At 39.7% G+C, this 15,890-nt stretch overlaps 1 long non-coding RNA gene across 1 annotated transcript in view; it reads right to left on the reverse strand.

Moving 5' to 3' along the window:
* LOC119858388 overlaps positions 1-15,890 on the reverse strand; it is a 30,561-nt gene that overhangs the window by 5,001 nt on the left and 9,670 nt on the right. Inside the window, exon 2 of the long non-coding RNA XR_005293874.2 lies at positions 1,951-2,032. This is a non-coding gene — a long non-coding RNA (uncharacterized LOC119858388). The remainder of the gene's footprint in view (positions 1-1,950; positions 2,033-15,890) is intronic.

Here is a 15,890-nt window from a genome sequence, read left to right on the forward strand (position 1 = left end):
ATTCTGCAAACCAACTTCCAGGAGCATCAGATGTGCATCTGACAAGGCCCTGCTCCCTCCTCATGTCTAGGCCATCTGGCCAGTGGGTTGGCATGAGTAACTCTAAGGCTAGTAACTATGATAACAACCTTGCAGAACCTGTGTGTGTGTGAATGAATGTGTGAATAAATATGAGATTGAATGAAATGTTATAGTTATAACTAACTGCTTACTATGATTCTTTCTGTATTCACAATAAATGTGGTATTTTGCCTTTTCCCCTTTAATAAGATCCTGCTGGTTTTTATTTTATTGTTATAACATTTGAAGCATGAAGGGACATAATCTTTAGCACATCTGGCATGTAAAAATCTTGCGACGTTGGCTCCAATGCCATGCAAATGCCAGTTCTCAGTTTCAGGTGACATTGTAAACAAGAAGCGGGTAGCATTATCACCTGCAATTGTAAAAAAAAATTTGTTCATTTGAGCAATTGGCTGAACAAGAAGCAGGACTGAGTGGACTTGTAGGCCTTAAAGTTTTACCTTGTTTTATTTTTGAATGCAGTTATTTTTTTGTACATAATTCTACATTTGTAAATTCAACTGCCACGATAAAGAGAATGCACTACAGTATTTGTATTAGGTGAATTGAAAAATACTATTTATTTTGGTTTTTTTACAGCGCAAATATTTGTAATCAAAAAGCAAGCACTGTACACTTTATTCTGTGTTGTAATTGAAATCAATATATTTGAAAATGTAGTAAACATCTAAAATTAAAAAATGGTATTCTATTGTTTAATAGCGCCAATAATCACAAAAAATATTTTTAATCGTGATTAATCACAATGATTTTTTTAATCACTTATCAGCCCTATTTCCGATCCTAAAGCAGTCACTACATTTGATCCCAAAGCACAGCTCCTTTCAGCATAAGATGTAATTTTGTCTGTATATGGTTTGTAAAACACTTTGGGATCCTCGAAGATGAACAGTGCTATCTAAATAGAAGATTATTATTATTCTCTACAAATGCAATCTGTAAAATCTAGAGCAGTCTGGTTAATGCATAATCAGAGTAAAGTATTTTACAAATGAATATATTTTAAATTCTTGAACAGTATGTTGCTGCCATCTGCTGGACATTTCTTTTAGAGCTGATTTGATTATTTAAAACATTTTATACACAATATTTAAGAAAACAAGCGCAAAATATTTCAATAGAAGCAATTTCAAATTTTAGCCTTTGATGCTACAAATCTATTAGGGAAAACTGCTAGGTTGTGCATATGTGTTTTTTTGTGGTGGTGGTGGTGGTGGAGGTTGGTTTGTTTTTTAAATGAAAGGAAGGGTTTTAAAGTTTATTTAAAAAGAAAGATTAAATAGTCACTTTAGAAGGTAAAATGGAAAGGAGAGCCTGTGTAACATTGGTAAAGGTACAGAAGTTCATAAGACTCATGTCCTCAGCATCAGTAACATCAACAATAATTCTTGAATGGCTCATAGAGACTTTAGCTTGTTTAGATAATTCTTTTGTTGACTGGTGGTCTGAATAGATGTCTCTGTATTAAGTGGTATTTTTGCCTACTCTTCCTTTTGTTCTGTCAATCTGTCAATCTTGCCTACTCTTCCTTTTGTTCTGTTGTTCTGTCAAAGTAAATGATGATATACTTTTCTGAAATGTACCACTACTATAAAGTTGCTTATGACTCAGAAAGTTTTGATAAAAGGAAATTTTAAAAAGTTTGATAATTGTAAGTAATAGATAAGAGAGAAGGAAGTTAGTTTTACAATTACTTAACTCCTTTATAGAATTATATAAATTACATTACAACACTGAATCTTTTACAGTTTTCTGATAAGAAATCACTGCTGTATATCTACTGTGCACCACCAAGAATTCACTGCTGTGAAGAATCAATTATTTTTAGATATTGCATTTAAATTGTCATAATATATCTATACTTACTGAATAAATAACACTTTCCATTTCTGTAGTTGCTTTCATCGGAGAATACCGAAGCAATTTATGCAATGAGGACCCAATATGCCTAGAAAAATCAGAGAAAAAAAATTAATTTGGAAACTTGTTTTGTAACAGATTTTATATGTCAAAGCAACAATACAGGACTCTCTCTCTCTCTATATATATATATATCAACAACACTATTTGCTTTTATGGTTCACCTTTGTTCGTTGGGTATGGAGTCTTTTGTAGTTTTTCACCTGAGTGAAACCTCTGTTTGCCATATATTTTGTGTTATTACTCTGACCTGAACTTGTATACTGTGTTTTCAGTTGTTTTTATTTCAGTTAGTGTTAAACTGCTCTTCTCTTGTGAGAGCAATTTTTCAATGGAATAAAGTTTTATTGTCTTGTCAACCAGCCTCAGGATGTCGAATTCATACTGGAAAATTGATCTAGATCTCAGAGTGGTAGCCGTGTTAGTCTGTATCAGCAAAAACGAACAAGGAGTACTTGTTGCACCTTAAAGACTAACAAATTTATTTGGGCATAAGCTTTCGTGGGCTAAAATCCACTTAATCAGATGCATGGAGTGAAAAATACAGTAGGAAGATTATATATATGCATATATACAGAGAACATGAAAAGATGGGGGTTGCCATACCAACTCTAACAAGACAAATAAATGAAGGTGGGCTATTATCAGCAGGAGAAAAAAAAACTTTTGTAGTGATAATCAGGATGGCCCATTTCAAACAGTTGACAAGAAGGTGTGAATAACAGTAGGGGGGAAAATTAGCATGGGGAAATAGTTTCTAGTTTGTGTAATGACCCATCCACTCCCAGTCTTTATTCAAGCCTAATTTGATGGTGTCCAGTTTGCAAATTAATTCCAGTTCTGCAGTTTCCAGTTCTGCAGTTTGTTGGAGTCTGTTTTTGAAGCTTTTTTGTTGAAGAATTGCCACTTTTAGGCTTTCTGTCATTGAGCGTCCAGGGAGGTTGAAATGTCCTCTGACTGATTTTTGAATGTTATAATTCTTGACGTCGGATTTGTGTCCATTTATTCTTTTGCGTAGAGACTGTCCGGTTTGGCCAATATACATGGCAGAGGGACATTGCTGGCACATGATGGCATATATCACATTTAGTAGATGTGCAGGTGAACGTGTGGCTGATGTGATTTGGTCCTATGATGGTGTCCCTTGAATAGATATGTGGACAGAGTTGGCAAAATGGTTTGTTGTAAGGATAGGTTCCTGGGTTAGTGTTTTTGTTGTGTGGTATGTGGTTGCTGTGAGTATTTCCTTCAGGTTGGGGGGCTGTCTGTAAGCGAAGACATAAGAATAGCCATACTGGGTCAGATCAAAGATCCATCCAGTCCAATATCCTGTCTACCGACAGGAGCCAATGCCAGGTGCCCCAGAGGGCGTGAACCTAACAGGTAATGATCAAGTGTTCTTTCTCCTGCCATCCATCTCCACTCTCTGACAAACAGAGGCTACAGACACCATTCCTTGCCCATTCTGGCTAATAGCCATTAATGGACTTAACCTCCATGAATTTATACAGTTCTCTTTTAAAACCTGTTATAGTCCTAGCCTTCACAACCTCCTCAGGCAAGGAGTTCCCCAGGTTGACTGTGCGCTGAGTGAAGAAGAACTTCCTTTTATTTGTTTTAAACCTGCTACCCATCAATTTCATTTGGTGGCCCCTAGTTCTTATATTATGGGAACAAGTAAATAACTTTTACTTATTCACTTTCTCCGCACCACTCATGATTTTATATACCTCTATCATATCCCCCCCTTAATCTGCTCTTTTCCAAGATGAAAAGTCCTAGCCTCTTTAATCTCTCCTCATATGGGACCTGTTCCAAACTGCTAATCATTTTAGTTGCCCTTTTCTGAACCTTTTCTAATGCCAGTATATCTTTTTTGAGATGAGGGGACCACATCTGTATGCAGTATTCAAGATGTGGGCATACCATGGATTTATATAAGGGCAGTAAAATATTCTCTGTCTTATTCTCTGTCCCTTTTTTAATGATTCCTAACATTCCATTTGCTTTTTTGATTGCCGCTGCACACTGCGTGGACATCTTCAGAGAACTATCCATGATGACTCCAAGATCTTTCTCCTGATTAGTTGTAGCTAAATTAACTCCTATCATGTTGTGTGTGTCGTTGGGGTTATTTTTTCCCTACGTGCATTACTTTACATTAATCCACATTAAATTTCATTTGCCATTGTTTTGTGAGATCTTTTTGAAGTTCTTCGCAGACTGCTTTGGTCTTGACTATCTTAAGCAGTTTGCCACCTCACTGTTTACCCCTTTCTCAAGATCATTTATAAATAAGTTGAATCGGTTGGTCCTAGGACTGACCCTTGGGGGAACACCACTAGTTACCACTCTCCATTCTGAAAATTTACCTACTGTTTATTCCCTGTCTTTTAAGCAGTTCTCAATCCATGAAAGGATATTCCCTCTTATCCCATGACAACTTAATTTATGTAAGAGCCTTTGGTGAGGGACCTTGTCAAAGGCTTTCTGGAAATCTAAGTACACTATGTCCACTGGATCCCCCCATCCACATGTTTGTTGACCCCCTCAAAGAACTGTAATAGATTAGTAAGACATGATCTCCCTTTTCAGAAACCATGTTGACTGGCCTGTCTCCCAGGGTCTGTGAGAGTGAGGGCTCGTCCTTCAGGATACAGTGTAGATGCTTGATGATGCATTGGAGAGGTTTTAGATGGGTGCTGAAGGTGACTGCTAGTAGCGTTCTGTTACTGTCTTTGTTGGGCTTCTCCTGTAGTCGGTGATTTCTGGGTACTCTTCTGGCTCTGTCAATCTGTTTCTTCACTTCACCAGGTGGGTATTGTCGTTTTAAGAACACTTGACAGAGATCCTGTAGGTATTTATCTCTGTCTGAGGGATTGGAAAAAATGCAGTTTTATCTTAGAGCTTGGCTGCAGACAATGGATCGTGTGATGTGGTCTGGATGAAAGCTGGATGCATGTAGGTAAGTATAGAGGTCAGTAGGTTTCAGGTATAGGATGGTGTGTATATGACCATCACTTATTAGCACTGTAGTGTCCAGGAAGTGAATCTCTTGTGTAGACTGGTCCAGGCTGAAGTTGATGGTGGGATGGAAATTGTTGAAATCATGGTGGAATTCCTCAAGGGCTTCTTTTCCATGGTCCAGATGATGAAGATGTCATCAATGTAGCGTAAGTAGAGTAGGGACGTTAGGGGACGAAAGCTGAGGAAACGCTGTTCTAAGTCAGTCATAAAAATGTTGGCATACTGTGGGGCCATGCGGGTACCCATAGCAGTGCTGCTGACTTGAAGGCATACATTGTCCCCAAATGTGAAATAGTTGTGGGAGAGGACAAAGTCACAAAGTTTAGCTAACAGGTTTGCCATGACATTATCGGCGATACTGTTCCTGGCGGCTTGTAGTCCATCTGTGTGTGGAATGTTGGTGTAGAGGGCTTCTACATCCATAGTGCCTAGGACGGTGTTTTCTGGAAGATCACCAATGGATTGTAGTTTCCTCAGGAAGTCAGTGGTGTCTCGAAGATAGCTGGGAGTGCTGGTAGCATAGGGCCTGAGGAGAGAGTTTACATAGCCAGACAATCCTGCTGCCAGGATGCCAATGCCTGAAATGATGGGGCATCCAGGATTTTCAGGTTTATGGATCTTGGGTAGCAGACAGAATACCCCTGGTTGGGGTTCTAGGCGTGTGTCTGTGCAGATTTGTTCCTGTGCTTTGTCAGGGAGTTTCTTGAGCAGATGGTGTAGTTTCTTTTGACAGGTTTCAGAGTAGCAGCCGTGTTAGTCTGTATTCGAAAAAAGAAAAGGAGTACTTGTGGCACCTTAGAGACTAACAAATTTATTAGAGCATAAGCTTTCGTGAGCTACAGCTCACTTCATCCGAATGCATCTGATGCATCCGATGAATCCGAATGCATCCAAATGCATCCGATGAAGTGAGACGTAGCTCACGAAAGCTTATGCTCTAATAAATTTGTTAGTCTCTAAGGTGCCACAAGTACTCCTTTTCTTTTTTAGTTTCTTTTGGTAACCCTCAGTGGGATCAGAGGGTAATGGCCTGTAGAATGTGGTGTTAGAGAGCTGCCTAGCAGCCTCTTGTTCATCTTCTGACCTATTCATGGTGATGACAGCAACTCCTTTGTCAGCCTTTTTGACTATGATGTCAGAGTTGTTCCTGAGACTGTGGATAGCATTGTGTTCTGCATGGCTGAGGTTATGGGCCAAATGATACTGCTTTTCCACAATTTCAAGCCGTGCACATGCTCAGAGGTGAGTTGTGGTTCCCTTAACCCACCCAACAATATTGTTAATCTATCCAGCTATGCTCTTAACCAGGACAGATTCTTCTGCCGATTTCAGGGCCTCTCCTTCTGCCCCTCCACCCCCACGAACATGATACGTTTCTGTGCTGATTTAGAATTCTACTTTAGACGTCTCCGACTCAAGGAATATTTCCAACACACCTCTGAACAGCATGCTAACCCACAGAAACCTTCCTACCAACACTACAAAAAAGGATTCTGCGTGGATTCCTCCTGAAGGTCAAAACAACAGACTAGACTTCTACATAGATTGCTTCTGTCAACGTGCACGGGCTGAAATTGTGGAAAAGCAGCATCACTTGCCCCATAACTTCAGCAGAACACAACGCTAACTCTGTCCACATATCTATTCAAGGGACACCATCATAGGACCTAATACCTCAGCCACACCATAAGGGGCTTGTTCACCTGCACATCTACCAATGTGATATATGCTATCATGTACCAGCAATGCCCCTTTGCCATGTACATTGGCCAAACTGGACTGTCTCCATGCAAAAGAATAAATGGACACTAATCAGATGTCAAGAATTATAACATTCAAAAACCAGTCATAGAACACTTCAACCTCCCTGGACATTCAATGACAGACCTAAAAGTTGCAATTCTTCAATAAAAAAAACTTCTAAAACAGACTCCAACGAGAAACTACAGAACTGGAATTAATTTGCAAACTGGACACCATCAAATTAGGCTTGAATAAAGACTGGGAGTGGATGGGTCATTACACAAACTAAAAACTATTTCCCCATGCTAATTTTCTCCCCTACTGTTACTCACACCTTCTTCTCAACTGTTTGAAATGGGCCATCCTGATTATCACTACAAAAGTTTTTTTTTTCTCCTGCTGATAATAGCCCACCTTCATTAATTTGTCTTGTTAGAGTTGGTATGGCAACCCCCATCTTTTCATGTTCTCTGTATGTATGTATGTATATATATATATATATATATATATATATATATATATATATATATATAATCTTCCTACTGTATTTTTCACTCCATGCATCTGATTAAGTGGGTTTTAGCCCACGAAAGCTTATGCCCAAATAAATTTGTTAGTCTCTAAGGTGCCACAAGTACTCCTTGTTCTTTTTGATCTAGATCTGTTGTATCCTTTTTCTCAACACTACTTAGGGCTAGTCTACACTACCGCACTACATTGATGCAGCTGCACCACCCTAACATGTCTGGTAAAGATGCGCTATGCCAATGGGAGAGCACTCTCCCATTGGCATAATACTCCACCTCAATGAGAAGTGGAAGCTATGTCGGCTGGAGAGCATCACAGCGCAGTGTAGACACCCCTTTAAGTCTATGTAACTTTGACTTAAGCGGTAGTGTAGAAAATCCCTTAGTATTTTGCTGTGCAGTTCTCACAAATGCAAAATCTGGCAGGTTGTTTTTTGCTAGTTTATATACAAACTAATTCTGATCGAAGAGAAGTAGTGAGAATATCTTTTTTTTAAATGTGTGGTAGCCTGAAATCATCTCTGCAAGTTTTTTTGTTTGGGCTTTGCTGTGATACACATTTATAGTATTGTGTATATTTCTACAGTTAGTGAGTATGCCAGTAGGCAGGTGATAGAAAGTATACTTTAGATAGTGGCAGAAGGAGGGCTGTAGTTACTCATTTCCTCACTCTATCTTTTCGTGCTGAGGTTTGTGTATTACTTAGCAAGCTTATTTTATTTTATTTATATTTGCAGAATTGGTCCATATAAAGAGAGAATGATTAGAAATATAGTGAAAATATGGTATCCATAATCACTACGTTTAGTCTGGAAAGTCTTTGAAATCTCTGTCATATGGCAGTCCATTTTGTATGGTGTGTGGGGCAGATTCTCAATTGGTAAAAAGTGATTCATAACAGCTGCAGAGCTGTTACCAAGACTATGTGTAGAGTTCCACAAAAATGTTTTTGTTGCAACAACAAAATATGTGTATTTTTTCTTCTTGGCATAGGTATTTTATAAAATATATGCTGCTTTTATATAAAACCTTTACTAAAAAGATTTATATTCGTATATTTTTGTGGAGGTGCTGGTTGTAGTTCCATAATTAAGATTGCCTTCTAAAATGTGACAAATTCATGTTTTTCATTAAAAGTAGGTGGGCCTTTTGGTGTGAAATTTTTCAGCAATAGTTTCTCTGTCTTTTGAATTTTCTATACAAGTTTAAAAAATATTTTAATAGGAAGTGTTTTAAACTGGGCTCTGGCTGAGGTTTGACCATGGCAGCCCAATTTTTCTTTGTTCACTGATACCGTTAAAACACATTGCCTTTCCAAAAAAAAAAATAAAAAAATAAAAAAAAATCTGATGGAAGGGAGAATGTTGAATAGATATAGTGCAGCAAATATTTTGATTTTTTTTTAAATTTAGGTTTTCATTCATTTTTACTTGTCATAACTGAAAATTTATGCACCAGCAATTTGCTGACAGATAAGTTGTGTGTGTAAGCACATAAAATCTTTGTCAGAAGCTATACTTCTGTCAAAATTTCTTACAGTGAAGAAGGTTTTATGTGTGGCTACTGATGGATAAAATCTGTCAGCAGCTTCACTTCTATCCCCACATAGCTGTCCTGTCCTTCCCCTCTTGCTTGCCTCAACATTAAAAGATAACTAGCAACATAATACAAAAAGTAACTGTGAAACAGTTAAGGCTGCTCCATGCAACATACCTAATATGAAAACAGAAAACTGAAAAATTAAAATCACCTAACAGTACATACTGTATATTTCTCCCCCCACAGACACTTATCTTTTCCACAACTACCATATTTTACTTTGCTCTTCTAGGAGGACTAATCTTCTATTATTCCCTTTACTACACCACCCCCTTCTCAACTACATTACATATCCATAACTGTTACTTTGGGAGAGGGTAGTATGTGAAAGGGCATATGCAGAAGGGAATGTTGGGGAGGCAGAATTAAAGGCTGTGATGTAGTTAAGAGCGTGCCTGTGAGTGGAAGATATTTACTGTTAAGTGACTAACATATTTCACACAAACACAGAAATGAAAAGTGTGTGTATCATCTTTGTGTATTAATATACACAAACAAAAATGTTATAAGAATGCTAAGGTTGAAAAGTTAAGCACTCAATAAGTTAGCAAGTGTCCCCCTTGTTTATATGTATTCTGCTACTGTCTTTACATGATCGCATACTAAAATGACTATGGATTTAGGCCACTACTGAGCACTTTTGAAAATCTCATCTAAACTCTGCAGTTCTCAGCCTTTTCCATACTACCATGAGAAGGTTACTCACCTTGTGCAGTAACTGAGGTTCTTTGAGATGTGTGTCCCTGTGGGTGCTCCACTTCAGGTGTCGGTGCGTCCCCGTGTCGCTAATCAGAGATTTTCAGTGGCTGGTCAAGATGCGCGTGCGCAGAAGCCGTCTTGTGGTGCCATTGGTGATTCAACTGGCATCCGTGAGTCTCGACCCCCTCAGTTCCTTCTCTACCATAGAGTCTTTATTGCAAACTCCAAAGTAGAGGGGAGAAGGATGGATAGTGGAATGTAGGTAAGTGAATTGGTTGGTTGAGGTGGAATGAAGATATTTTGGGCATAAACTTAGGATGTGTTCTAAGTGTCAAAGAATATTGTGCATGGTGGGTGAGCCATGAGAGCCCCTATCTCACTGACTCTTCGTGCCAATATAATGGCGACCAGGAATGCCACTTTCATAGATAAGTGAAGTAATGACCATGTGGCTAAGGGTTCAAAAGGGACTTTTAAGGAACAGATTTAATTCCCATGCAGGCATAGGTTCTCAGATGTCTATGGCACATTCCTGATGGCTCTGTGCTGCCAGATGTTATCTTGTTCTTTGGTTCTCCCATCCTTGAGGCTGTTGGGTGGATTCCAGTCTGCCCTCCGGGGGTTCTCTGGTTATTTCCACTTGATGCCTTCTTCAGCCGATGGACACTGGATTCTTAGGCTGGCACTTCCCTGATCATTCAGTTATTATCACACCAACCATTCATCCACATACATCCTCTATCTCTATTTTAATTACAATTGTTAACAAAGTGAGATGAATACAACAAAAGGCGGGGAGTCTCTAGGTGCTGTTTCTGTTGTTCCAGAGTATTGCTTTGTCTCTCCCTCTCTCTGTGAGTAGTTGTTGTTACAAAGAATTGCTTTGAGAACAGACTCTGTCTTAGAATGTACTAACACAATTAGCAGCTTGCAAGTTTCACATAGAGAGGGAGAGAAACAGTACCAAAAAACAAGAGACCTCTTAATTAGTAATACCCTGGAATTTAAACTATGGGGAATCAAAGTCATTTGTGATTTTAATACAGAACTTCTTTAATATGATTCAACATCACTTGGTAATCAGGTGGGTGAGTACCGACCTCCCGTCTACCTGTTGATGGAAGGACATTATGGCCACAAGGTGAACTCTAAGCAAACTCATAGTGAGTCCTGAGTTCTTTAGGGATAATAAATAATCCATGATTAGTGGAAGAGGTGTCCGGCCTGCAGATATTTTCTTGTTTTGGCACCACAGGAAGAATCTTTTCCATTTTTGGAGATGGGTAGTATGTGTGTTGTGCTTCCTACTGTTTATTAACACTTGTTTTACCTGTTCTGAGCAGGCTAGTTCGTCCGGGTGGAGCCATGCCTTCAGATGAAGTCTCTCCACATCCGGGTGGAGGATTTGACTATCGTCCTGAGTGTATGCAGATTGCCATGCGTGTCAGGTAAGGGAACCAAGTCTGTTTGAGCCATGTTGGTACTATGAGTATTATTTTGGCACTGTCGGTTTGTATTTTGTGTATCACTCTGGAAATCAGAGGTATCAGTGGGAATGTGTATAGGAGAGGAGCGTTCCATTTGATGAGAAAAGCGTCTCTCATGGATCGTGTTCTGAGTCCTGCTCATGAGCAAAACTTTGTACATTCCTTGTTTACTGATGTCACGAACAGATCTGTGTGTGGTGATCCCCACATGTGAAATACATGTTGTGTTATTTCATTGTTCATTTCCCATTTATGCTTCTAGGAAAACTGTTTGCTTAAAGTGTCTGCCATCATGTTCACTCGGCCTGGGAGGTATGCTGCTGTAACAGAGATGTTGTGTTTTATACACCAGTTATATAGTTTTAAGGCCTCCATGCATAAGAACTGGGAACGTGCCCCATCCTGACCGTTTATATAGAACATACACGTGATGTTGTCCCGTCAGGATCCTTATAGTTTTACCTAGTATAATAGGGAGGAAATGTAGGCACGCATAGCGGACCATGTGTAATTCGAGCAGGTTTATGTGTAAGTGTGTTTCCATGGGGGACCAATTGCCTTGGGTTGTATATTGGTTTAGGTGAGCACCCCATCTGATAAGTGAGGCATCTGTTGTGATTTGTATGGATGGCGGATCTTGTTGAAACGGGATGCCTGAGCACACGTTTGCTGGGTTTGTCCACCATCGTAGTGAATGTAGGACCTCTGTGGTCAGCATGAGTCTTTTGTGTAGGCTGTGCTTTTGTGGAATATACACAGAGTTCAGCCATCCTTGAAAACAGCAGAAGTGTCGTCTGGCGTGTTTTACAACAAAAGTGGTGGCCACACTGTGTCCCAAGAGTTGTTCGCAGGTTCATGCAGACACCCATGGGCTGCGATCACCAAGATGAGGGAGGTCACTGCTGTGAATGGGGGCATCGGTAGCAAAGCTTTGGCCTCTACAGAGTCCACCTGGGCTCCTATGAAGTCCAGTTGTACTGGAGTTAGGGTAGATTTCTTTTTGTTGATTTGTAGCCCTAAGGAATGAAACAAAGATGGTTTGTCGAGTGATGTGTCATGTTTCTGTCCTGATAGGGCCTTTTAGTAGGCAATTGTCTAAGTATGGGAATATCAATATTCCCTGTCTGTACAGATGAGCATCTATCACCGCAAGGATTTTGGTAAAGACTCGTGGAGCTGTTGACAGTCCGAATGGCAGTACTCTGTATTGAAAGTCATACTGCCATTGGAGTGCCATCTGCAGCCGAGGATGGTTGAGAAAGAACTAAGGGGGTCGGGATGCGCAGGTGCTAGTTCAATCACCAACGGCAAGACACAAGACAGCTACTGTGCATGTGCTTCCCGACCAGGCACTGCTACCAAAAATATCCGGTCAGCAGTGCCGGGATACACAGACACCTGAAGTGGAGCACCCACAGGGACAGCACTTGAAGAAGAACCTATGTTACAACAGCAAAAACAGGACACATTTTTGACCCCAACATGGAGAAACTATGGCCTCAATTACATCCACAAAAGCAAGAATTCAATGTTGCAGCTTAAATTGCCCATATTGCCTTCAATGCATAATTTCAAAAGGAAGACTTAAGGTGGTTAAACATCTATGCATGGGAATTTCAAGGCATATGATACATTAATTTGTCTCATCTTAATTTCCTTTTTATTGATACTGAGGCTTCCAACATTAAGGAAACTCTGTTTCTTTATTTTTTGTTTTGGGTCATTTAATTTCCTGTCTGCTACAGTAGTTGTAAAGGAAGAAGAGTCGAAGTTTCAGCAAAGTATGAGACTGTTGCCACACTACTGACCTCCAAATTTTTTTTCATTTAGTTTTTAATTAAATACATGCATTCTCCATGAAAATGTATGAGACTCTGCTTTTATGATCTATCAGTTTCAACAGTCTCTTAACAGAGTGGACTTCCAGAAACAGATCTCCTTGATGTTTCTAAATTCAAGAGCACTTCACACAAACACAATTTTGAAGATTTCTCCAATCTTATTTTGTAATGCTGAATAATGTTAGAGCAGTCATGTGGCTGAGAAGATTACTGGCCATTGGGAATAGGAAGTTTTTAAACTTTTCTTCCATCTGCAGGTCCTAAGAATGAAGTACTGGTAGATGAGTCCTGTAGTCCAGTGATTCTCAACCATTTTTCATTTGCAGACCCCTAAAATTTTTCTAATGGAGGTGAGGACCTCTTTGGAAATCTCAGGCAGTCTGCAGATCCCCAGTGTCTGGACCACAGGTTGAAAACCACGGTTCTATGGTAATGACAACCTTTTGTGGACCCCTTAGACATAGTCTGTGAGCCTCCAGAGATCCGTGGAGCACAGGTTGAGAACCTCTGATGTAGTAAACATTTTTTAAAAATATGTAAGAATTTTGAGTTACAGGGCTTAAAATATTCATATCTCCAAATATGAAGCCTAACAGTCCATTGCTAGTTCTGAGAATACCTGAATCTATCATTCCTGATGGAGCCCAGCTTTTTAAGTGTTTTCTTTCCCTTTTGGGTGGTTTATACAGATGCCAGTGAAGTTGAAGATTAGAAGAAAATGGGCAGGCAATTAACAGTGGTAGTGTTGTCTTTGTTGCCTTCATCTTCTCATAAAAAAATAAACAAATGTGTAAAAAAAATCCATCAAAATAGCTATTCTTGTTGCCAAGGAATACTTACACCCAATGTATTCAATGTTTTCTTAAAGGGATGACAACTATGTGTGTGCAATAATTTCTGAAGTGAAAAGAAAAATAAACCTTTTGATCTACCATCTATATTTTTAGTCATATTAGGCACATGCTACTGTGCACCTTTTTATACCAGATCTGGCTATAATATCCTTCACCATCAACCCACACAGTAGAGTGAAATACCTGGTTGCATACCAAAGGATTCAGGGAGAGGAAATTAGGATGTAAACAATATGTACTTTATCATAAAGTCCAAGATATTATTGATGGATGCAGTTGTATCTATAAGGTTCAAGGATCTACCCTGGAGATTTCAGGATCTTGGATGAGGCCTTCACTCCCCCCTTCAAACATCAACATTTGTGTATGGGAACTTTTGGATAAGCCAGGAGCAAGTTGAGGCATTCCCCCAGTCTTAAATAGATTAAAATGACCTAGCAACTCCTGCATATATTGTCATGGGCCACATTCTCTGCTGGAATAATTCCACTGACATCGATGAAGTTATGTCACCAGAGTATTTGGCCCATAGTCTATTGGAGATAGCCTTTTTGCAACAGAGAAACATTTGACTCCACTAAGGGGACACTTCTCCAATGTCAACATTCTGAAAATAAAAACAATATGCAGTATCAACATTTCTGAAAATAGCTATCCGCAACGCAAAAACAAGAAATCCCACCTGTTTCACTTTCCCTCCTCTACCCCAAAAGAAATTAACTGAAGATAGAAAATCTATGAAGAAAAAATTTCCCCTGGGTCCAAAGTACTTTTTTTGTTTTGTTTTGAATGTACAGTTACAGGAGTCAGTGGCAGGAATGGAATCAGAGTACTCTTTAAAAACAACCCAAATGCCCTGAAGGGGAAGATTCAATGAAATGTAGTTGTAGACTCATTGTCTGCTTGGAAGAAGAAAAAAAACTATACGATAATGGAAGTGACAGTTACATTTCCCCAGCAGGTAAACACTGCATCTGGGTTTATGTCTTCACTGGAGAGTTAGCCCAGACTCTTATTCAGGTGTTGCTCCACATCCCACTTCTATCCAAACACAAAGTCTTCTCACCCGAAATAAGGTGGGCTTTCAATGTGGGCTAACTGTCATGACTGGGTTAAGAGCCTAGTTCTGCTTTCACTTGGGCTGGTAATCCACCCATTTTGCAGTGAGGCTCATAGTCCTCCAATGTCTTTCCACAATTCTCAGTGGGTTCCCAGAAGGACAGACATGTTTTCCCTGAGTGGGAAAAGAGTTAGAATGGCTCATATATTGCATCACAAAAGAATCATAGGATATGCCCCCAGAAGTCCTAGCAACACACTGGGTGAGTACAGCTCCAGTGAGGACACAGTAACTTTGGTAGGGCTATTCAAGTAATTTCTCACACGTCGGCTAGGGTAACCCACGTGTGCTCAGACCTGGGTGTCCATCACAACCTAACTCTGCAGTGAACATTTCACAGCTGGGTTCTTACAACTACAATACCCACCTGCTGAAGTGAAGAAACAGACTTACAGAGCCAGAAGAGTACCCAGAAGTTACCTACTACAGAACAGGCCCAACAAAGAAAATAACAGAACACCAGAAGCCATCACCTTCAGCCCCCAACTAACACCTCTCCAACGCATCATCAAGGATCTACAACCTATCCTGAAGGAAGACCCACAGATTTTGGGAGACAGGCCAGTCCTTGCTTACAGACAGCCCCCCAACCTGAAGCAAGTACTCACCAGCAACCACACGCCACACAACAAAAACACTAACCCAGGAACCTATCCTTGCAACAAAGCCCATTGCCAACTGTGTCCACATATCTATTCAGGGAACACCATCATAGGGCCTAATCACATCAGCCACACTATCAGAGGCTAGTTCACCTGCACATCTACCGCTGTGATATATACCATCATGTGCCAGCAATGCCCCTCTGCCATGTACATTGGTCAAACTGGACAGTTCATATGTAAAAGAATAAATGGACATAAATCAGACGTTAAGAATTATAACATTCAAAAACCAGTCGGAGAACACTTCAATCTTTTTGGTCACTTGATTACAGAACTAAAAGTATCAATTCTTCAACAGAAAAACTTCAAAAACAGACTCCAACA

Source organism: Dermochelys coriacea, chromosome 7 (assembly GCF_009764565.3).
Source record: "Dermochelys coriacea isolate rDerCor1 chromosome 7, rDerCor1.pri.v4, whole genome shotgun sequence".
NCBI classification, from domain to species: domain Eukaryota; kingdom Metazoa; phylum Chordata; order Testudines; family Dermochelyidae; genus Dermochelys; species Dermochelys coriacea.